The sequence below is a fragment of the Pleurodeles waltl genome, chromosome 12 (assembly GCF_031143425.1).
Source record: "Pleurodeles waltl isolate 20211129_DDA chromosome 12, aPleWal1.hap1.20221129, whole genome shotgun sequence".
Lineage (NCBI taxonomy): Eukaryota > Metazoa > Chordata > Amphibia > Caudata > Salamandridae > Pleurodeles > Pleurodeles waltl.
The window spans coordinates 120,349,320-120,371,651 of NC_090451.1; the positions used below are offsets into that span (position 1 = coordinate 120,349,320).

Genomic DNA, 22,332 nt, shown 5'->3' on the forward strand with positions numbered 1-22,332 from the left:
CCTCCCCCAGGCAGGAGCTGTAACACCTGGCGGTGAGCCTCAAAGGCTTACCCCCTTTGTTCCAGCACCGCAGGGCACTCCAGCTAGTGGAGTTGCCCGCCCCCCCCCCCCGGCCACGGCCCCACTTTTGGCGGCAAGGCCAGAGGAAATAATGAGAATAACAAGGAGGAGTCACTGGCCAGTCAGGACAGCCCCTAAGGTGTCCTGAGCTGAAGTGACTCTAACTTTTAGAAATCCTCCATCTTGCAGATGGAGGATTCCCCAATAGGATTAGGGATGTGACCCCCTCCCCTTGGGAGGAGGCACAAAGAGGGTGTACCCACCCTCAGGGCTAGTAGCCATTGGCTACTAACCCCCCAGACCTAAATACGCCCTTAAGTTTAGTATTTAAGGGCTTCCCTGAACCTAAAGATTTAGATTCCAGCAACTTACAAGAAGAAGAGGACTGCTGAGCTGAAAGACCCCTGCAGAGGAAGAAAAGAAGACACCAACTGCTTTGGCCCCAGACCTACCGGCCTGTCTCCTGCCTTCCCAAAGAAACCTGCTCCAGTGACGCTTTCCCAAGGACCAGCGACCTCTGAATCCTCAGAGGACTGCCCTGCTTCAAGAAAGACCAGAAACTCCCGAGGACAGCGGCACTGCTCCAAAAAGAACTGCAACTTTGTTACAGAGGAGCAGATTTAAAGACCCCTGCAAATCCCCGCAAGAAGCGTGAGACTTGCAACACTGCACCCGGCGACCCCGACTCGATGGTGGAGAACCAACACCTCAGGAAGGACCCTCCGGCGACTCCGAGACCGCGAGTAACCAAAGTTGTCCCCCCTGAGCCTCCACAGCGACGCCTGCAGAGGGAATCCCGAGGCTCCCTCTGACCACGACTGCCTGAACCTAAAGACCCTGCACCCGCAGCCCCCAGCACCTGAAGGAATGGAACTTCTGTGCAGGAGTGACCCCCAGGAGGCCCTCTCCCTTGACCAGGTGGTGGCTACCCCGAGGAGCTCCCCCCTTGCCTGCCTGCACCGCTGAAGAGATCCCTTGGTCTCTCATTGAAACCTACCGAGAACCCGACGCTTGTTTACACACTGCACCCGGCCGCCCCCGCGCTGCTGAGGGCGTACTTTTTGTGCTGACTTGTGTCCAACCCGGTGCCTTACAAAACCCCCCTGGTCTGCCCTCCGAAGACGCGGGTACTTACCTGCTGGCAGACCGGAACCAGGGCACCCCCTTCTCTCCATTGAAGCCTATGTGTTTTGGGCACCTCTTTGACCTCTGCACCTGACCGGCCCTGAGCTGCTGGTGTGGTAACTTTGGGGTTGCTCTGATCCCTCAACGGTGGGCTACCTTGAACCCAAACCTGAGACTTGTAAGTGATTTACTTACCTGCTAAAACTAACAATAACTTACCTCCCCCAGGAACTGTGAAAATTGTTCTTAAAATAAACTAAGAAAATATATTTTTCTATAACGAAACCTATTGGCCTGGATTTGTCTCTGAGTGTGTGTTCCTCATTTATTGCCTGTGTGTATGTACAACAAATGCTTAACACTACTCCTTTGATAAGCCTACTGCTCGACCACACTACCACAAAATAGAGCATTAGTATTATCTCTTTTTGCGACTATCTTACCTCTAAGGGGAACCCTTGGACTCTGTGCATTCAATTCCTTACATTGAAATAGTGCATACAGAGCCAACTTCCTACAATATGTTAATACAAATTCAAAACATCAGTACATAATTAATTCAGCATTAATAACTTTCATTAGTCTTCGTATACATTGGTAGCCACTCCCCGTGGGCACATTTTAAACGTGTGCATTATTTCTACATTAACACATTTTCTATGCAGTTTCATTACACAATATATTGCAAACTTCTACGTCCCCCAACTTAACAACCCTCCGCCTGAGGAAAGAATTTGTGATTCATGCACAGAACCCGGCTGGCGCTGTTTACAGTAATGCCTAAGCACAGTGCTCACCTGAGCGGTGTTTCCAAACCGAGGCATTGTACTGTCGGAAATACCATGGGATACGTAATTTAACTTTCACATAAAATAGGGTTAAACCAGACATACCGCATATTAAAAAGTAAACACACAATAATAAACCAACAAGGGTGTGATTCGAACCCACGCATGCAGAGCACAATGGATTAGCAGTCCATCGCCTTAACCACTCAGCCACCTTGTCGTGTAAAGGTCAGTTTTCAGGAGGAAAAAATATAGTAGCCGAAATGTGTTCTATGAGGTGATAGTTGTCCACACATAATAAAGAGCATATATTTACAGATTGTTATGGCAACTTGTTGTCTTCAGCTTTGCTCTAAATGACCTTGTTGTCCTTCCCTACTTCAGCTTGAATTTATATGATATATGTAATGGAATCATGAAAATTACACATTCCAAACGTGTTCTATCCATATGTGATCTACTGTCACTACCCTCAAATGAGCTAAGATTGCTTTATTTCAGTTGTACGTGGATTTAAAGTGCAATTTCATACAAATATTTTACTGGTATGGTGCTTTCGAGTCTCTAGGTGTCATTCATTGTTGGGGTGCTTACATGTCAACATTAGGCAGCAAATAGTACACAAATAAGGAAAACTGCCTTCCCATTTAATGTGCATTGTTCTGCAAAACGTTTTAAGTAGGAGAAAGTAAAACTTAGTTTATAAAACCGCCTAAACTGGGAGTATTGCCGCTACAGCTTTGACACTTCAGTTTAAAAACGTACGTGCATCAACAAGAAATATTTTTGCGCTAAATAAATTGCTGTCCGACTGCTCACGTAACGCATAAAACTGAGGCAGTCGTAATTACACCACATTGAAGTAATATCTTGGTGGTTTTCGTTGACGATGACTCAGCAGCAACAGATCAGATGACTTTTTATTAGTGATAGCGCATCACGGCCTTGATAAGTAAACTTACAAGGAGACACGCCTAGGTCGATGAACCTTTTGGACTACATTCGGGGACTTCCAAGTACGAGATGTCTTTTGGCATCACAAATCAATGGATCAATATCTCAACAACAATCGCAATAACTAATCATCATGCTAATCAATAACCTTTAATGAGAGTCAATAAAGTGAACACACCATGACTTTTCAGTCATGAATAAAAACACCAATTTAGTTAAGTGTTAGGATACTTATTTCCCTATTGGTTACAATCTAAAGTCATTTCTGTTAATCTCATCGGCAATTCATCTCATTAGTAACTCTTCAGATTTGCAATTAGAAATGCAATTAATCAATGCATGGAGAATATTCACTCAGTATTAACACATCATTAATAAGAACCAACTTAGCAAAGTCTCAGTAGTGCATGATTCAAAAAAGCAAGAACTCAGTAATTTGACTATTTGCGTCAGATTTTAGTGAACACCTTAACTAATCTCAAATTAGCATCAGCATGTTGGGCTTCATGCGAAACAATTTAGCAAACACAAATTTGGAAAACATCTAACTATGGCTTCTATCAAAGAGCAGTTGGTACCGAGAAAGAAAAGGCAAGCCGACAATTAAAATTTTCATCAGATAGTTACCCATCCAACGGATCAGCAAACAGCGTCAGTCTTTGTCCTCAGGCCATCAGTCGTTTTCACCATCAGCAAAGAAAGGACAGGGCAAAGCCTCTGTATTGCATAGCTGAGGAACAAGAACTCCCCTCATATAGAGGAGATATGAGTATCAGGTAAGGAATAAGTAAAGGGTGGTTTAGAGTATCAGGACAAACAAACGGCAAAGTCTCAAAGGAAATGGCCTAAATGGCTCAGTAGAATGGCAAAGAATGGGTTGGAGTGGAATGTCCAATAAATAGCTGATTTCTGCTCAGGTCATATGGTTAAATCAAAACTGTCTAATTTACTCCTAATTCCTCGTTGGATAATAATTTGTGCATCGTTATCTCTGTCCAATAATTATTCACGCATTTCACCAGAATTTTCCACAAACCATAGTTCACATGTCGTTGATTGGCCCATGTTATTGACGTCTTCATCGGTTGGAATGTCAGGTAAGAAAAGTTACACTTTACGCACCAGTCAGTAGTTCCATTGTTTTCTCCTACTCCAGGCAACCTTGCACCTGTTACGAATTACACTGTTGCATTCAGCAAGAATGTCTCCTTGAGCAAGTCGGGTCCCATGAGAAAGAATTTACTACAGCTACACACATCTCTAGCTTCTGGAAAAGTACAGTTTCGTGTCCTTCAGGAAAACAGCACATTGCACGTTAGAAAAACACAGTTTAATATGAGACCAGGCATGTAGGCCCAGACCCTCGCTAAACTAAGGCCTAGTGCTTAATGTACAAACTCCTAACACATAACTCCAATTTTGATATGTTAATACAAGTTCAAAACATCAGTACATAATTAATTCAGCATTAATAACTTTCATTTGTCTTCGTATACATTGGTAGCCACTCCCCGTGGGCACATTTTAAACGCATGCATTATTTCTACATTAACACATTTTCTATGCAGTTTCATTACACAATATATTGCAAACTTCTACGTCCCCCAACTTAACAACCCTCCGCCTGAGGAAAGAATTTGTGATTCATGCACAGAACCCAGCCGGCGCAGTTTACAGTAATGCCTAAGCACAGTGCTCACCTGAGCGGTGTTTCCAAACCGAGGCATTGTATTGTCGGAAATACCATGGGATACGTAATTTAACTTTCACATAAAATAGGGTTAAACCAGACATACCGCATATTAAAAAGTAAACACACAATAATAAGCCGACAAGGGTGGGATTTGAACCCACGCATGCAGAGCACAATGGATTAGCAGTCCATCGCCTTAACCACTCAGCCACCTTGTCGTGTAAATGTCAGATTTCAGGAGAAAAAATATAGTAGCCGAAATGTGTTCTATGAGGTGATAGTTGTCCACACATAATAAAGAGCATATATTTACAGATTGTTATGGCAACTTGTTGTCTTCAGCTTTGCTCTAAATGACCTTGTTGTCCTTCCCTGCTTCAGCTTGAATTTATATGATATATGTAATGGAATCATGAAAATTACACATTCCAAACGTGTTCTATCCATATGTGATCTACTGTCACACTACCCTCAAATGAGCTAAGATTGCTTTATTTCAGTTTTACGTGGATTTAAAGTGCAATTTCATACAAATATTTTACTGGTATGGTGCTTTCCAGTCTCTAGGTGTCATTCATTGTTGGGGTGCTTACATGTCAACATTAGGCAGCAAATAGTACACAAATAAGGAAAACTGCCTTCCCATTTAATGTGCATTGTTCTGCAAAACGTTTTAAGTAGGAGAAAGTAAAACTTAGTTTATAAAACCGCCTAAACTGGGAGTATTGCCGCTACAGCTTTGACACTTCAGTTTAAAAACGTACGTGCATCAACAAGAAATATTTTTGCGCTAAATAAATTGCTGTCCGACTGCTCACGTAACGCATAAAACTGAGGCAGTCGTAATTACACCACATTGAAGTAATATCTTGGTGGTTTTCGTTGACGATGACTCAGCAGCAACAGATCAGATGACTTTTTATTAGTGATAGCGCATCACGGCCTTGATAAGTAAACTTACAAGGAGACACGCCTAGGTCGATGAACCTTTTGGACTACGTTCGGGGACTTCCCAGTACGAGATGTCTTTTGGCATCACAAATCAATGGATCAATATCGCAACAACAATCGCAATAACTAATCATCATGCTAATCAATAACCTTTAATGAGAGTCAATAAAGTGAACACACCATGACCTTTCAGTCATGAATAAAAACACCAATTTAGTTAAGTGTTATGATACTTATTTCCCTATTGGTTACAATCTAAAGTCATTTCTGTTAATCTCATCGGCAATTCATCTCATTAGTAACTCTTCAGATTTGCAATTAGAAATACAATTAATCAATGCATGGAGAATATTCACTCAGTATTAACACATCATTAATAAGAACCAACTTAGCAAAGTCTCAGTAGTGCATGATTCAAAAAAGCAAGAACTCAGCAATTTGTCTATTTGCGTCAGATTTTAGTGAACACCTTAACCAACCTCAAATTAGCATCAGCATGTTGGGCTTCATGCAAAACAATTTAGCAAACACAAATTTGGAAAACATCTAACTATGGCCTCTATCAAAGAGCAGTTGGTACCGAGAAAGAAAAGGAGAGCCGACAATTACAATTTTCATCAGATAGTTACCCATCCAACGGATCAGCAAACAGCGTCAGTCTTTGTCCTCAGGCCATCAGTCGTTTTCACCATCAGCAAAGAAAGGACAGGGCAAAGCCTCTGTATTGCATAGCTGAGGAACAAGAACTCCCCTCATATAGAGGAGATATGAGTATCAGGTAAGGAATAAGTAAAGGGTGGTTTAGAGTATCAGGACGAACAAACGGCAAAGTCTCAAAGGAAATGGCCTAAATGGCTCAGTAGAATGGCAAAGAATGGGCTGGAGTGGAATGTCCAATAAATAGCTGATTTCTGCTCAGGTCATATGGTTAAATCAAAACTGTCTAATTTACTCCTAATTCCTCGTTGGATCATAATTTGTGCATCGTTATCTCTGTCCAATAATTATTCACGCATTTCACCAGAATTTTCCACAAACCATAGTTCACATGTCGTTGATTGGCCCATGTTATTGACGTCTTCATCGGTTGGAATGTCAGGTAAGAAAAGTTACACTTTACGCACCAGTCAGTAGTTCCATTGTTTTCTCCTACTCCGGGCAACCTTGCACCTGTTACGAATTACACTGTTGCATTCAGCAAGAATGTCTCCTTGAGCAAGTCGGGTCCCATGAGAAAGAATTTACTACAGCTACACACATCTCTAGCTTCTGGAAAAGTACAGTTTCGTGTCCTTCAGGAAAACAGCACATTGCACATTAGAAAAACACAGTTTAATATGAGACCAGGCATGTAGGCCCAGACCCTCGCTAAACTAAGGCCTAGTGCTTAATGTACAAACTCCTAATACATAACTCCAATTTTGATATGTTAATACAAGTTCAAAACATCAGTACATAATTAATTCAGCATTAATAACTTTCATTAGTCTTCGTCTACATTGGTAGCCACTCCCCGTGGGCACATTTTAAACGCATGCATTATTTCTACATTAACACATTTTCTATGCAGTTTCATTACACAATATATTGCAAACTTTTACGTCCCCCAACTTAACAACCCTCCGCCTGAGGAAAGAAATTTGTGATTCATGCACAGAACCCGGCCGGCGCTGTTTACAGTAATGCCTAAGCACAGTGCTCACCTGAGCGGTGTTTCCAAACCGAGGCATTGTACTGTCGGAAATACCATGGGATACGTAATTTAACTTCCACATAAAATAGGGTTAAACCTGACATACTGCATATTAAAAAGTAAACACACAATAATAAACCGACAAGGGTGAGATTCGAACCCACGCATGCAGAGCACAATGGAATAGCAGTCCATCGCCTTAACCACTCAGCCACCTTGTCGTGTAAAGGTCAGTTTTCAGGAGGAAAAAATATAGTAGCCGAAATGTGTTCTATGAGGTGATAGTTGTCCACACATAATAAAGAGCATATATTCTAGATTGTTATGGCAACTTGTTGTCTTCAGCTTTGCTCTAAATGACCTTGTTGTCCTTCCCTACCTCAGCTTGAATATATATGATATATGTACTGGAATCATGAAAATTACACATTCCAAACGTGTTCTATCCATATGTGATCTACTGTCACACTACCCTCAAATGAGCTAAGATTGCTTTATTTCAGTTGTACGTGGATTTAAAGTGCAATTTCATACAAATATTTTACTGGTATGGTGCATTCGAGTCTCTAGGTGTCATTCATTGTTGGGGTGCTTACATGTCAACATTAGGCAGCAAATAGTACACAAATAAGGAAAACTGCCTTCCCATTTAATGTGCATTGTTCTGCAAAACGTTTTAAGTAGGAGAAAGTAAAACTTAGTTTATAAAACCGCCTAAACTGGGAGTATTGCCGCTACAGCTTTGACACTTCAGTTTAAAAACGTACGTGCATCACCAAGAAATATTTTTGCGCTAAATAAATTGCTGTCCGACTGCTCACGTAACGCATAAAACTGAGGCAGTCGTAATTACACCACATTGAAGTAATATCTTGGTGGTTTTCGTTGACGATGAATCAGCAGCAACAGATCAGATGACTTTTTATTAGTGATAGCGCATCACGGCCTTGATAAGTAAACTTACAAGGAGACACGCCTAGGTCGATGAACCTTTTGGACTACGTTCGGGGACTTCCCAGTACGAGATGTCTTTTGGCATCACAAATCAATGGATCAATATCTCAACAACAATCGCAATAACTAATCATCATGCTAATCAATAACCTTTAATGAGAGTCAATAAAGTGAACACACCATGACCTTTCAGTCATGAATAAAAACACCAATTTAGTTAAGTGTTAGGATACTTATTTCCCTATTAGTTACAATCTAAAGTCATTTCTGTTAATCTCATCGGCAATTCATCTCATTAGTAACTCTTCAGATTTGCAATTAGAAATGCAATTAATCAATGCATGGAGAATATTCACTCAGTATTAACACATCATTAATAAGAACCAACTTAGCAAAGTATCAGTAGTGCATGATTCAAAAAAGCAAGAACTCAGTAATTTGTCTATTTGCGTCAGATTTTAGTGAACACCTTAACTAACCTCAAATTAGCATCAGCATGTTGGGCTTCATGCAAAACAATTTAGCAAACACAAATTTGGAAAACATCTAACTATGGCCTCTATCAAAGAGCAGTTGGTACCGAGAAAGAAAAGGCAAGCCGACAATTACAATTTTCATCAGATAGTTACCCATCCAACGGATCAGCAAACAGCGTCAGTCTTTGTCCTCAGGGCATCAGTCGTTTTCAACATCAGCAAAGATAGGACAGGGCAAAGCCTCTGTATTGCATAGCTGAGGAACAAGAACTCCCCTCATATAGAGGAGATATGAGTATCAGGTAAGGAATAAGTAAAGGGTGGTTTAGAGTATCAGGACGAACAAACGGCAAAGTCTCAAAGGAAATGGCCTAAATGGCTCAGTAGAATGGCAAAGAATGGGTTGGAGTGGAATGTCCAATAAATAGCTGATTTCTGCTCAGGTCATATGGTTAAATCAAAATGGTCTAATTTACTCCTAATTCCTCGTTGGATAATAATTTGTGCATCGTTATCTCTGTCCAATAATTATTCACGCATTTCACCAGAATTTTCCACAAACCATAGTTCACATGTCGTTGATTGGCCCATGTTATTGACGTCTTCATCGGTTGGAATGTCAGGTAAGAAAAGTTACACTTTACGCACCAGTCAGTAGTTCCATTGTTTTCTCCTACTCCAGGCAACCTTGCACCTGTTACGAATTACACTGTTGCATTCAGCAAGAATGTCTCCTTGAGCAAGTCGGGTCCCATGAGAAAGAATTTACTACAGCTACACACATCTCTAGCTTCTGGAAAAGTACAGTTTCGTGTCCTTCAGGAAAACAGCACATTGCACGTTAGAAAAACACAGTTTAATATGAGACCAGGCATGTAGGCCCAGACCCTCGCTAAACTAAGGCCTAGTGCTTAATGTACAAACTCCTAATACATAACTCCAATTTTGATATGTTAATACAAGTTCAAAACATCAGTACATAATTAATTCAGCATTAATAACTTTCATTAGTCTTCGTATACATTGGTAGCCACTCCCCGTGGGCACATTTTAAATGTGTGCATTATTTCTACATTAACACATTTTCTATGCAGTTTCATTACACAATATATTGCAAACTTCTACGTCCCCCAACTTAACAACCCTCCGCCTGAGGAAAGAATTTGTGATTCATGCACAGAACCCGGCCGGCGCTGTTTACAGTAATGCCTAAGCACAGTGCTCACCTGAGCGGTGTTTCCAAACCGAGGCATTGTACTGTCGGAAATACCATGGGATACGTAATTTAACTTTCACATAAAATAGGGTTAAACCAGACATACCGCATATTAAAAAGTAAACACACAATAATAAACCAACAAGGGTGGGATTCGAACCCACGCATGCAGAGCCCAATGGATTAGCAGTCCATCGCCTTAACCACTCAGCCACCTTGTCATTTAAAGGTCAGTTTTCAGGAGGAAAAAATATAGTAGCCGAAATGTGTTCTATGAGGTGATAGTTGTCCACACATAATAAAGAGCATATATTTACAGATTGTTATGGCAACTTGTTGTCTTAAGCTTTGCTCTAAATGACCTTGTTGTCCTTCCCTACCTCAGCTTGAATTTATATGATATATGTAATGGAATCATGAAAATTACACATTCCAAACGTGTTCTATCCATATGTGATCTACTGTCACACTACCCTCAAATGAGCTAATATTGCTTTATTTCAGTTGTACGTGGATTTAAAGTGCAATTTCATACAAATATTTTACTGGTATGGTGCATTCGAGTCTCTAGGTGTCATTCATTGTTGGGGTGCTTACATATCAACATTAGGCAGCAAATAGTACACAAATAAGGAAAACTGCCTTCCCATTTAATGTGCATTGTTCTGCAAAACGTTTTAAGTAGGAGAAAGTAAAACTTAGTTTATAAAACCGCCTAAACTGGGAGTATTGCCGCTACAGCTTTGACACTTCAGTTTAAAAACGTACGTGCATCAACAAGAAATATTTTTGCGCTAAATAAATTGCTGTCCGACTGCTCACGTAACGCATAAAACTGAGGCAGTCGTAATTACACCACATTGAAGTAATATCTTGGTGGTTTTCGTTGACGATGACTCAGCAGCAACAGATCAGATGACTTTTTATTAGTGATAGCGCATCACGGCCTTGATAAGTAAACTTACAAGGAGACACGCCTAGGTCGATGAACCTTTTGGACTACATTCGGGGACTTCCCAGTACGAGATGTCTTTTGGCATCACAAATCAATGGATCAATATCTCAACAACAATCGCAATAACTAATCATCATGCTAATCAATAACCTTTACTGAGAGTCAATAAAGTGAACACACCATGACCTTTCAGTCATGAATAAAAACACCAATTTAGTGAAGTGTTAGGATACTTATTTCCATATTGGTTACAATCTAAAGTCATTTCTGTTAATCTCATCGGCAATTCATCTCATTAGTAACTCTTCAGATTTGCAATTAGAAATGCAATTAATCAATGCATGGAGAATATTCACTCAGTATTAACACATCATTAATAAGAACCAACTTAGCAAAGTCTCAGTAGTGCATGATTCAAAAAAGCAAGAACTCAGCAATTTGTCTATTTGCGTCAGATTTTAGTGAACACCTTAACCAACCTCAAATTAGAATCAGCATGTTGGGCTTCATGCAAAACAATTTAGCAAACACAAATTTGGAAAACATCTAACTATGGCCTCTATCAAAGAGCAGTTGGTACCGAGAAAGAAAAGGCCAGCCGACAATTACAATTTTCATCAGATAGTTACCCATCCAACGGATCAGCAAACAGCGTCAGTCTTTGTCCTCAGGGCATCAGTCGTTTTCACATCAGCAAAGATAGGACAGGGCAAAGCCTCTGTATTGCATAGCTGAGGAACAAGAACTCCCCTCATATAGAGGAGGTATGAGTATCAGGTAAGGAATAAGTAAAGGGTGGTTTAGAGTATCAGGACGAACAAACGGCAAAGTCTCAAAGGAAATGGCCTAAATGGCTCAGTAGAATGGCAAAGAATGGGTTGGAGTGGAATGTCCAATAAATAGCTGATTTCTGCTCAGGTCATATGGTTAAATCCAAATGGTCTAATTTACTCCTAATTCCTCGGTGGATAATAATTTGTGCGTCGTTATCTCTGTCCAATAATTATTCACGCATTTCACCAGAATTTTCCACAAACCATAGTTCACATGTCGTTGATTGGCCCATGTTATTGACGTCTTCATCGGTTGGAATGTCAGGTAAGAAAAGTTACACTTTACGCACCAGTCAGTAGTTCCATTGTTTTCTCCTACTCCAGGCAACCTTGCACCTGTTACGAATTACACTGTTGCATTCAGCAAGAATGTCTCCTTGAGCAAGTCGGGTCCCATGAGAAAGAATTTACTACAGCTACACACATCTCTAGCTTCTGGAAAAGTACAGTTTCGTGTCCTTCAGGAAAACAGCACATTGCACGTTAGAAAAACACAGTTTAATATGAGACCAGGCATGTAGGCCCAGACCCTCGCTAAACTAAGGCCTAGTGCTTAATGTACAAACTCCTAATACATAACTCCAATTTTGATATGTTAATACAAGTTCAAAACATCAGTACATAATTAATTCAGCATTAATAACTTTCATTAGTCTTCGTATACATTGGTAGCCACTCCCCGTGGGCACATTTTAAACGCGTGCATTATTTCTACATTAACACATTTTCTATGCAGTTTCATTACACAATATATTGCAAACTTCTACGTCCCCCAACTTAACAACCCTCCGCCTGAGGAAAGAATTTGTGATTCATGCACAGAACCCGGCCGGCGCTGTTTACAGTAATGCCTAAGCACAGTGCTCACCTGAGCGGTGTTTCCAAACCGAGGCATTGTACTGTCGGAAATACCATGGGATACGTAATTTAACTTTCACATAAAATAGGGTTAAACCAGACATACCGCATATTAAAAAGTAAACACACAATAATAAACCGACAAGGGTGGGATTCGAACCCACGCATGCAGAGCACAATGGATTAGCAGTCCATCGCCTTAACCACTCGGCCACCTTGTCGTGTAAAGGTCAGTTTTCAGGAGGAAAAAATATAGTAGCCGAAATGTGTTCTATGAGGTGATAGTTGTCCACACATAATAAAGAGCATATATTTACAGATTGTTATGGCAACTTGTTGTCTTCAGCTTTGCTCTAAATGACCTTGTTGTCCTTCCCTACTTCAGCTTGAATTTATATGATATATGTAATGGAATCATGAAAATTACACGTTCCAAACGTGTTCTATCCATATGTGATCTACTGTCACACTACCCTCAAATGAGCTAAGATTGCTTTATTTCAGTTGTACGTGGATTTAAAGTGCAATTTCATACAAATATTTTACTGGTATGGTGCTTTCGAGTCTCTAGGTGCCATTCATTGTTGGGGTGCTTACATGTCAACATTAGGCAGCAAATAGTACACAAATAAGGAAAACTGCCTTCCCATTTAATGTGCATTGTTCTGCAAAACGTTTTAAGCAGGAGAAAGTAAAACTTAGTTTATAAAACCGCCTAAACTGGGAGTATTGCCGCTACAGCTTTGACACTTCAGTTTAAAAACTTACATGCATCAACTAGAAATATTTTTGCGCTAAATAAATTGCTGTCCGACTGCTCACGTAACGCATAAAACTGAGGCAGTCGTAATTACACCACATTGAAGTAATATCTTGGTGGTTTTCGTTGACGATGACTCAGCAGCAACAGATCAGATGACTTTTTATTAGTGATAGCGCATCACGGCCTTGATAAGTAAACTTACAAGGAGACACGCCTAGGTCGATGAACCTTTTGGACTACGTTCGGGGACTTCGCAGTACGAGATGTCTTTTGGCATCACAAATCAATGGATCAATATCTCAACAACAATCGCAATAACTAATCATCATGCTAATCAATAACCTTTAATGAGAGTCAATAAAGTGAACACACCATGACCTTTCAGTCATGAATAAAAACACCAATTTAGTTAAGTGTTAGGATACTTATTTCCCTATTGGTTACAATCTAAAGTCATTTCTGTTAATCTCATCGGCAATTCATCTCATTAGTAACTCTTCAGGTTTGCAATTAGAAATACAATTAATCAATGCATGGAGAATATTCACTCAGTATTAACACATCCTTAATAAGAACCAACTTAGCAAAGTCTCAGTAGTGCATGATTAAAAAAAGCAAGAACTCAGCAATTTGTCTATTTGCGTCAGATTTTAGTGAACACCTTAACCAACCTCAGATTAGCATCAGCATGTTGGGCTTCATGCAAAACAATTTAGCAAACACAAATTTGGAAAACATCTAACTATGGCCTCTATCAAAGAGCAGTTGGTACCGAGAAAGAAAAGGCCAGCCGACAATTACAATTTTCATCAGATAGTTACCCATCCAACGGATCAGCAAACAGCGTCAGTCTTTGTCCTCAGGCCATCAGTCGTTTTCACCATCAGCAAAGAAAGGACAGGGCAAAGCCTCTATATTGCATAGCTGAGGAACAAGAACTCCCCTCATATAGAGGAGATATGAGTATCAGGTAAGGAATAAGTAAAGGGTGGTTTAGAGTATCAGGACGAACAAACGGCAAAGTCTCAAAGGAAATGGCCTAAATGGCTCAGTAGAATGGCAAAGAATGGGTTGGAGTGGAATGTCCAATAAATAGCTGATTTCTGCTCAGGTCATATGGTTAAATCAAAACTGTCTAATTTACTCCTAATTCCTCGTTGGATAATAATTTCTGCATCGTTATCTCTGTCCAATAATTATTCACGCATTTCACCAGAATTTTCCACAAACCATAGTTCACATGTCGTTGATTGGCCCATGTTATTGACGTCTTCATCGGTTGGAATGTCAGGTAAGAAAAGTTACACTTTACGCACCAGTCAGTAGTTCCATTGTTTTCTCCTACTCCAGGCAACCTTGCACCTGTTACGAATTACACTGTTGCATTCAGCAAGAATGTCTCCTTGAGCAAGTCGGGTCCCATGAGAAAGAATTTACTACAGCTACACACATCTCTAGCTTCTGGAAAAGTACAGTTTCGTGTCCTTCAGGAAAACAGCACATTGCACGTTAGAAAAACACAGTTTAATATGAGACCAGCCACGTAGGCCCAGACCCTCGCTAAACTAAGGCCTAGTGCTTAATGTACAAACTCCTAATACATAACTCCAATTTTGATATGTTAATACAAGTTCAAAACATCAGTACATAATTAATTCAGCATTAATAACTTTCATTAGTCTTCGTATACATTGGTAACCACTCCCCGTGGGCACATTTTAAACGTGTGCATTATTTCTACATTAACACATTTTCTATGCAGTTTCATTACACAATATATTGCAAACTTTTACGTCCCCCGACTTAACAACCCTCCGCCTGAGGAAAGAATTTGTGATTCATGCACAGAACCAGGCCGGCGCTGTTTACAGTAATGCCTAAGCACAGTGCTCACCTGAGCGGTGTTTCCAAACCGAGGCATTGTACTGTCGGAAATACCATGGGATACGTAATTTAACTTTCACATAAAATAGGGTTAAACCAGACATACCACATATTAAAAAGTAAACACTCAATAATAAACCGACAAGGGTGAGACTCGAACCCACGCATGCAGAGCACAATGGATTAGCAGTCCATCGCCTTAACCACTCGGCCACCTTGTCGTGTAAAGGTCAGTTTTCAGGAGGAAAAAATATAGTAGCCGAAATGTGTTCTATGAGGTGATAGTTGTCCACACATAATAAAGAGCATATATTTACAGATTGTTATGGCAACTTGTTGTCTTCAGCTTTGCTCTAAATGACCTTGTTGTCCTTCCCTACCTCAGCTTGAATTTATATGATATATGTAATGGAATCATGAAAATTACACATTCCAAACGTGTTCTATCCATATGTGATCTACTGTCACACTACCCTCAAATGAGCTAAGATTGCTTTATTTCAGTTGTACGTGGATTTAAAGTGCAATTTCATACAAATATTTTACTGGTATGGTGCATTCGAGTCTCTAGGTGTCATTCATTGTTGGGGTGCTTACATATCAACATTAGGCAGCAAATAGTACACAAATAAGGAAAACTGCCTTCCCATTTAATGTGCATTGTTCTGCAAAACGTTTTAAGTAGGAGAAAGTAAAACTTAGTTTATAAAACCGCCTAAACTGGGAGTATTGCCGCTTCAGCTTTGACACTTCAGTTTAAAAACGTACGTGCATCAACAAGAAATATTTTTGCGCTAAATAAATTGCTGTCCGACTGCTCACGTAACGCATAAAACTGAGGCAGTCGTAATTACACCACATTGAATTAATATCTTGGTGGTTTTCGTTGACGATGACTCAGCAGCAACAGATCAGATGACTTTTTATTAGTGATAGCGCATCACGGCCTTGATAAGTAAACTTACAAGGAGACACGCCTAGGTCGATGAACCTTTTGGACTACATTCGGGGACTTCGCAGTACGAGATGTCTTTTGGCATCACAAATCAATGGATCAATATCTCAACAACAATCGCAATAACTAATCATCATGCTAATCAATAACCTTTAATGAGAGTCAATAAAGTGAACACACCATGACCTTTCAGTCATGAATAAAAACACCAATTTAGTTAAGTGTTAGGATACTTATTTCCCTATTGGTTACAATCTAAAGTCATTTCTGTTAATCTCATCGGCAATTCATCTCATTAGTAACTCTTCAGGTTTGCAATTAGAAATACAATTAATCAATGCATGGAGAATATTCACTCAGTATTAACACATCCTTAATAAGAACCAACTTAGCAAAGTCTCAGTAGTGCATGATTCAAAAAAGCAAGAACTCAGCAATTTGTCTATTTGCGTCAGATTTTAGTGAACACCTTAACCAACCTCAGATTAGCATCAGCATGTTGGGCTTCATGCAAAACAATTTAGCAAACACAAATTTGGAAAACATCTAACTATGGCCTCTATCAAAGAGCAGTTGGTACCGAGAAAGAAAAGGCCAGCCGACAATTACAATTTTCATCAGATAGTTACCCATCCAACGGATCAGCAAACAGCGTCAGTCTTTGTCCTCAGGCCATCAGTCGTTTTCACCATCAGCAAAGAAAGGACAGGGCAAAGCCTCTGTATTGCATAGCTGAGGAACAAGAACTCCCCTCATATAGAGGAGATATGAGTATCAGGTAAGGAATAAGTAAAGGGTGGTTTAGAGTATCAGGACGAACAAACGGCAAAGTCTCAAAGGAAATGGCCTAAATGGCTCAGTAGAATGGCAAAGAATGGGTTGGAGTGGAATGTCCAATAAATAGCTGATTTCTGCTCAGGTCATATGGTTAAATCAAAACTGTCTAATTTACTCCTAATTCCTCGTTGGATAATAATTTCTGCATCGTTATCTCTGTCCAATAATTATTCACGCATTTCACCAGAATTTTCCACAAACCATAGTTCACATGTCGTTGATTGGCCCATGTTATTGACGTCTTCATCGGTTGGAATGTCAGGTAAGAAAAGTTACACTTTACGCACCAGTCAGTAGTTCCATTGTTTTCTCCTACTCCAGGCAACCTTGCACCTGTTACGAATTACACTGTTGCATTCAGCAAGAATGTCTCCTTGAGCAAGTCGGGTCCCATGAGAAAGAATTTACTACAGCTACACACATCTCTAGCTTCTGGAAAAGTACAGTTTCGTGTCCTTCAGGAAAACAGCACATTGCACGTTAGAAAAACACAGTTTAATATGAGACCAGCCACGTAGGCCCAGACCCTCGCTAAACTAAGGCCTAGTGCTTAATGTACAAACTCCTAATACATAACTCCAATTTTGATATGTTAATACAAGTTCAAAACATCAGTACATAATTAATTCAGCATTAATAACTTTCATTAGTCTTCGTATACATTGATAGCCACTCCCCGTGGGCACATTTTAAACATGTGCATTATTTCTACATTAACAGATTTTCTATGCAGTTTCATTACACAATATATTGCAAACTTTTACGTCCCCCGACTTAACAACCCTCCGCCTGAGGAAAGAATTTGTGATTCATGCACAGAACCCGGCCGGCGCTGTTTACAGTAATGCCTAAGCACAGTGCTCACCTGAGCGGTGTTTCCAAACCGAGGCATTGTACTGTCGGAAATACCATGGGATACGTAATTTAACTTTCACATAAAATAGGGTTAAACCAGACATACCACATATTAAAAAGTAAACACTCAATAATAAACCGACAAGGGTGAGACTCGAACCCACGCATGCAGAGCACAATGGATTAGCAGTCCATCGCCTTAACCACTCGGCCACCTTGTCGTGTAAAGGTCAGTTTTCAGGAGGAAAAAATATAGTAGCCGAAATGTGTTCTATGAGGTGATAGTTGTCCACACATAATAAAGAGCATATATTTACAGTTGTTATGGCAACTTGTTGTCTTCAGCTTTGCTCTAAATGACCTTGTTGTCCTTCCCTACCTCAGCTTGAATTTATATGATATATGTAATGGAATCATGAAAATTACACATTCCAAACGTGTTCTATCCATATGTGATCTACTGTCACACTACCCTCAAATGAGCTAAGATTGCTTTATTTCAGTTGTACGTGGATTTAAAGTGCAATTTCATACAAATATTTTACTGGTATGGTGCATTCGAGTCTCTAGGTGTCATTCATTGTTGGGGTGCATACATATCAACATTAGGCAGCAAATAGTACACAAATAAGGAAAACTGCCTTCCCATTTAATGTGCATTGTTCTGCAAAACGTTTTAAGTAGGAGAAAGTAAAACTTAGTTTATAAAACCGCCTAAACTGGGAGTATTGCCGCTTCAGCTTTGACACTTCAGTTTAAAAACGTACGTGCATCAACAAGAAATATTTTTGCGCTAAATAAATTGCTGTCCGACTGCTCACGTAACGCATAAAACTGAGGCAGTCGTAATTACACCACATTGAATTAATATCTTGGTGGTTTTCGTTGACGATGACTCAGCAGCAACAGATCAGATGACTTTTTATTAGTGATAGCGCATCACGGCCTTGATAAGTAAACTTACAAGGAGACACGCCTAGGTCGATGAACCTTTTGGACTACATTCGGGGACTTCGCAGTACGAGATGTCTTTTGGCATCACAAATCAATGGATCAATATCTCAACAACAATCGCAATAACTAATCATCATGCTAATCAATAACCTTTAATGAGAGTCAATAAAGTGAACACACCATGACCTTTCAGTCATGAATAAAAACACCAATTTAGTTAAGTGTTAGGATACTTATTTCCCTATTGGTTACAATCTAAAGTCATTTCTGTTAATCTCATCGGCAATTCATCTCATTAGTAACTCTTCAGGTTTGCAATTAGAAATACAATTAATCAATGCATGGAGAATATTCACTCAGTATTAACACATCCTTAATAAGAACCAACTTAGCAAAGTCTCAGTAGTGCATGATTCAAAAAAGCAAGAACTCAGCAATTTGTCTATTTGCGTCAGATTTTAGTGAACACCTTAACCAACCTCAGATTAGCATCAGCATGTTGGGCTTCATGCAAAACAATTTAGCAAACACAAATTTGGAAAACATCTAACTATGGCCTCTATCAAAGAGCAGTTGGTACCGAGAAAGAAAAGGCCAGCCGACAATTACAATTTTCATCAGATAGTTACCCATCCAACGGATCAGCAAACAGCGTCAGTCTTTGTCCTCAGGCCATCAGTCGTTTTCACCATCAGCAAAGAAAGGACAGGGCAAAGCCTCTGTATTGCATAGCTGAGGAACAAGAACTCCCCTCATATAGAGGAGATATGAGTATCAGGTAAGGAATAAGTAAAGGGTGGTTTAGAGTATCAGGACGAACAAACGGCAAAGTCTCAAAGGAAATGGCCTAAATGGCTCAGTAGAATGGCAAAGAATGGGTTGGAGTGGAATGTCCAATAAATAGCTGATTTCTGCTCAGGTCATATGGTTAAATCAAAACTGTCTAATTTACTCCTAATTCCTCGTTGGATAATAATTTCTGCATCGTTATCTCTGTCCAATAATTATTCACGCATTTCACCAGAATTTTCCACAAACCATAGTTCACATGTCGTTGATTGGCCCATGTTATTGACGTCTTCATCGGTTGGAATGTCAGGTAAGAAAAGTTACACTTTAAGCACCAGTCAGTAGTTCCATTGTTTTCTCCTACTCCAGGCAACCTTGCACCTGTTACGAATTACACTGTTGCATTCAGCAAGAATGTCTCCTTGAGCAAGTCGGGTCCCATGAGAAAGAATTTACTACAGCTACACACATCTCTAGCTTCTGGAAAAGTACAGTTTCGTGTCCTTCAGGAAAACTGCACATTGCACGTTAGAAAAACACAGTTTAATATGAGACCAGCCACGTAGGCCCAGACCCTCGCTAAACTAAGGCCTAGTGCTTAATGTACAAACTCCTAATACATAACTCCAATTTTGATATGTTAATACAAGTTCAAAACATCAGTACATAATTAATTCAGCATTAATAACTTTCATTAGCCTTCGTATACATTGATAGCCACTCCCCGTGGGCACATTTTAAACGTGTGCATTATTTCTACATTAACACATTTTCTATGCAGTTTCATTACACAATATATTGCAAACTTTTACGTCCCCCGACTTAACAACCCTCCGCCTGAGGAAAGAATTTGTGATTCATGCACAGAACCCGGCCGGCGCTGTTTACAGTAATGCCTAAGCACAGTGCTCACCTGAGCGGTGTTTCCAAACCGAGGCATTGTACTGTCGGAAATACCATGGGATACGTAATTTAACTTTCACATAAAATAGGGTTAAACCAGACATACCACATATTAAAAAGTAAACACTCAATAATAAACCGACAAGGGTGAGACTCGAACCCACGCATGCAGAGCACAATAGATTAGCAGTCCATCGCCTTAACCACTCGGCCACCTTGTCGTGTAAAGGTCAGTTTTCAGGAGGAAAAAATATAGTAGCCGAAATGTGTTCTATGAGGTGATAGTTGTCCACACATAATAAAGAGCATATATTTACAGATTGTTATGGCAACTTGTTGTCTTCAGCTTTGCTCTAAATGACCTTGTTGTCCTTCCCTACCTCAGCTTGAATTTATATGATATATGTAATGGAATCATGAAAATTACACATTCCAAACGTGTTCTATCCATATGTGATCTACTGTCACACTACCCTCAAATGAGCTAAGATTGCTTTATTTCAGTTGTACGTGGATTTAAAGTGCAATTTCATACAAATATTTTACTGGTATGGTGCTTTCAAGTCTCTAGGTGTCATTCATTGTTGGGTTGCTTACATGTCAACATTAGGCAGCAAATAGTACACAAATAAGGAAAACTGCCTTCCCATTTAATGTGCATTGTTCTGCAAAACGTTTTAAGTAGAAGAAAGTAAAACTTAGTTTATAAAACCGCCTAAACTGGGAGTATTGCCGCTACAGCTTTGACACTTCAGTTTAAAAACGTACGAGCATCAACAAGAAATATTTTTGCGCTAAATAAATTGCTGTCCGACTGCTCACGTAACGCATAAAACTGAGGCAGTCGTAATTACACCACATTGAAGTAATATCTTGGTGGTTTTCGTTGACGATGACTCAGCAGCAACAGATCAGATGACTTTTTATTAGTGATAGCGCATCACGGCCTTGATAAGTAAACTTACAAGGAGACACGCCTAGGTCGATGAACCTTTTTGACTACGTTCGGGGACTTCCCAGTACGAGATGTCTTTTGGCATCACAAATCAATGGATCAATATCTCAACAACAATCGCAATAACTAATCATCATGCTAATCAATAACCTTTAATGAGAGTCAATAAAGTGAACACACCATGACCTTTCAGTCATGAATAAAAACACCAATTTAGTTAAGTGTTAGGATACTTATTTCCCTATTGGTTACAATCTAAAGTCATTTCTGTTAATCTCATCGGCAATTCATCTGATTAGTAACTCTTCAGATTTGCAATTAGAAATGCAATTAATCAATGCATGGAGAATATTCACTCAGTATTAACACATCATTAATAAGAACCAACTTAGCAAAGTCTCAGTAGTGCATGATTCAAAAAAGCAAGAACTCAGTAATTTGTCTATTTGCGTCAGATTTTAGTGAACACCTTAACTAACCTCAAATTAGCATCAGCATGTTGGGCTTCATGCAAAACAATTTAGCAAACACAAATTTGGAAAACATCTAACTATGGCCTCTGTCAAAGAGCAGTTGGTACCGAGAAAGAAAAGGCAAGCCGACAATTACAATTTTCATCAGATAGTTACCCATCCAACGGATCAGCAAGCAGCGTAAGTCTTTGTCCTCAGGCCATCAGTCGTTTTCACCATCAGCAAAGATAGGACAGGGCAAAGCCTCTGTATTGCATAGCTGAGGAACAAGAACTCCCCTCATATAGAGGAGATATGAGTATCAGGTAAGGAATAAGTAAAGGGTGGTTTAGAGTATCAGGACGAACAAACGGCAAAGTCTCAAAGGAAATGGCCTAAATGGCTCAGTAGAATGGCAAAGAATGGGTT

General features: G+C 39.8%; 8 non-coding genes across 8 annotated transcripts; all 8 read right to left on the bottom strand.

Annotated features, from left to right (window-relative positions):
• Positions 1-2,111: 2,111 nt before the first annotated feature.
• On the bottom strand, positions 2,112-2,193 carry TRNAS-GCU (transfer RNA serine (anticodon GCU)). The gene has a single exon. It is a non-coding gene; the product is annotated as a tRNA-Ser (tRNA).
• Positions 2,194-4,756: 2,563 nt separating this feature from the next.
• TRNAS-GCU (transfer RNA serine (anticodon GCU)) lies at positions 4,757-4,838 on the bottom strand. Its single transcript has one exon. It is a non-coding gene; the product is annotated as a tRNA-Ser (tRNA).
• Positions 4,839-7,403: 2,565 nt separating this feature from the next.
• Positions 7,404-7,485, bottom strand: TRNAS-GCU (transfer RNA serine (anticodon GCU)). The gene has a single exon. It is a non-coding gene; the product is annotated as a tRNA-Ser (tRNA).
• A 2,564-nt stretch (positions 7,486-10,049) lies between these two features.
• On the bottom strand, positions 10,050-10,131 carry TRNAS-GCU (transfer RNA serine (anticodon GCU)). Its single transcript has one exon. It is a non-coding gene; the product is annotated as a tRNA-Ser (tRNA).
• Positions 10,132-12,695: 2,564 nt separating this feature from the next.
• TRNAS-GCU (transfer RNA serine (anticodon GCU)) lies at positions 12,696-12,777 on the bottom strand. Its single transcript has one exon. It is a non-coding gene; the product is annotated as a tRNA-Ser (tRNA).
• A 2,565-nt stretch (positions 12,778-15,342) lies between these two features.
• TRNAS-GCU (transfer RNA serine (anticodon GCU)) lies at positions 15,343-15,424 on the bottom strand. The gene has a single exon. It is a non-coding gene; the product is annotated as a tRNA-Ser (tRNA).
• A 2,565-nt stretch (positions 15,425-17,989) lies between these two features.
• Positions 17,990-18,071, bottom strand: TRNAS-GCU (transfer RNA serine (anticodon GCU)). The gene has a single exon. It is a non-coding gene; the product is annotated as a tRNA-Ser (tRNA).
• Positions 18,072-20,635: 2,564 nt separating this feature from the next.
• TRNAS-GCU (transfer RNA serine (anticodon GCU)) lies at positions 20,636-20,717 on the bottom strand. Its single transcript has one exon. It is a non-coding gene; the product is annotated as a tRNA-Ser (tRNA).
• Positions 20,718-22,332: the final 1,615 nt, after the last annotated feature.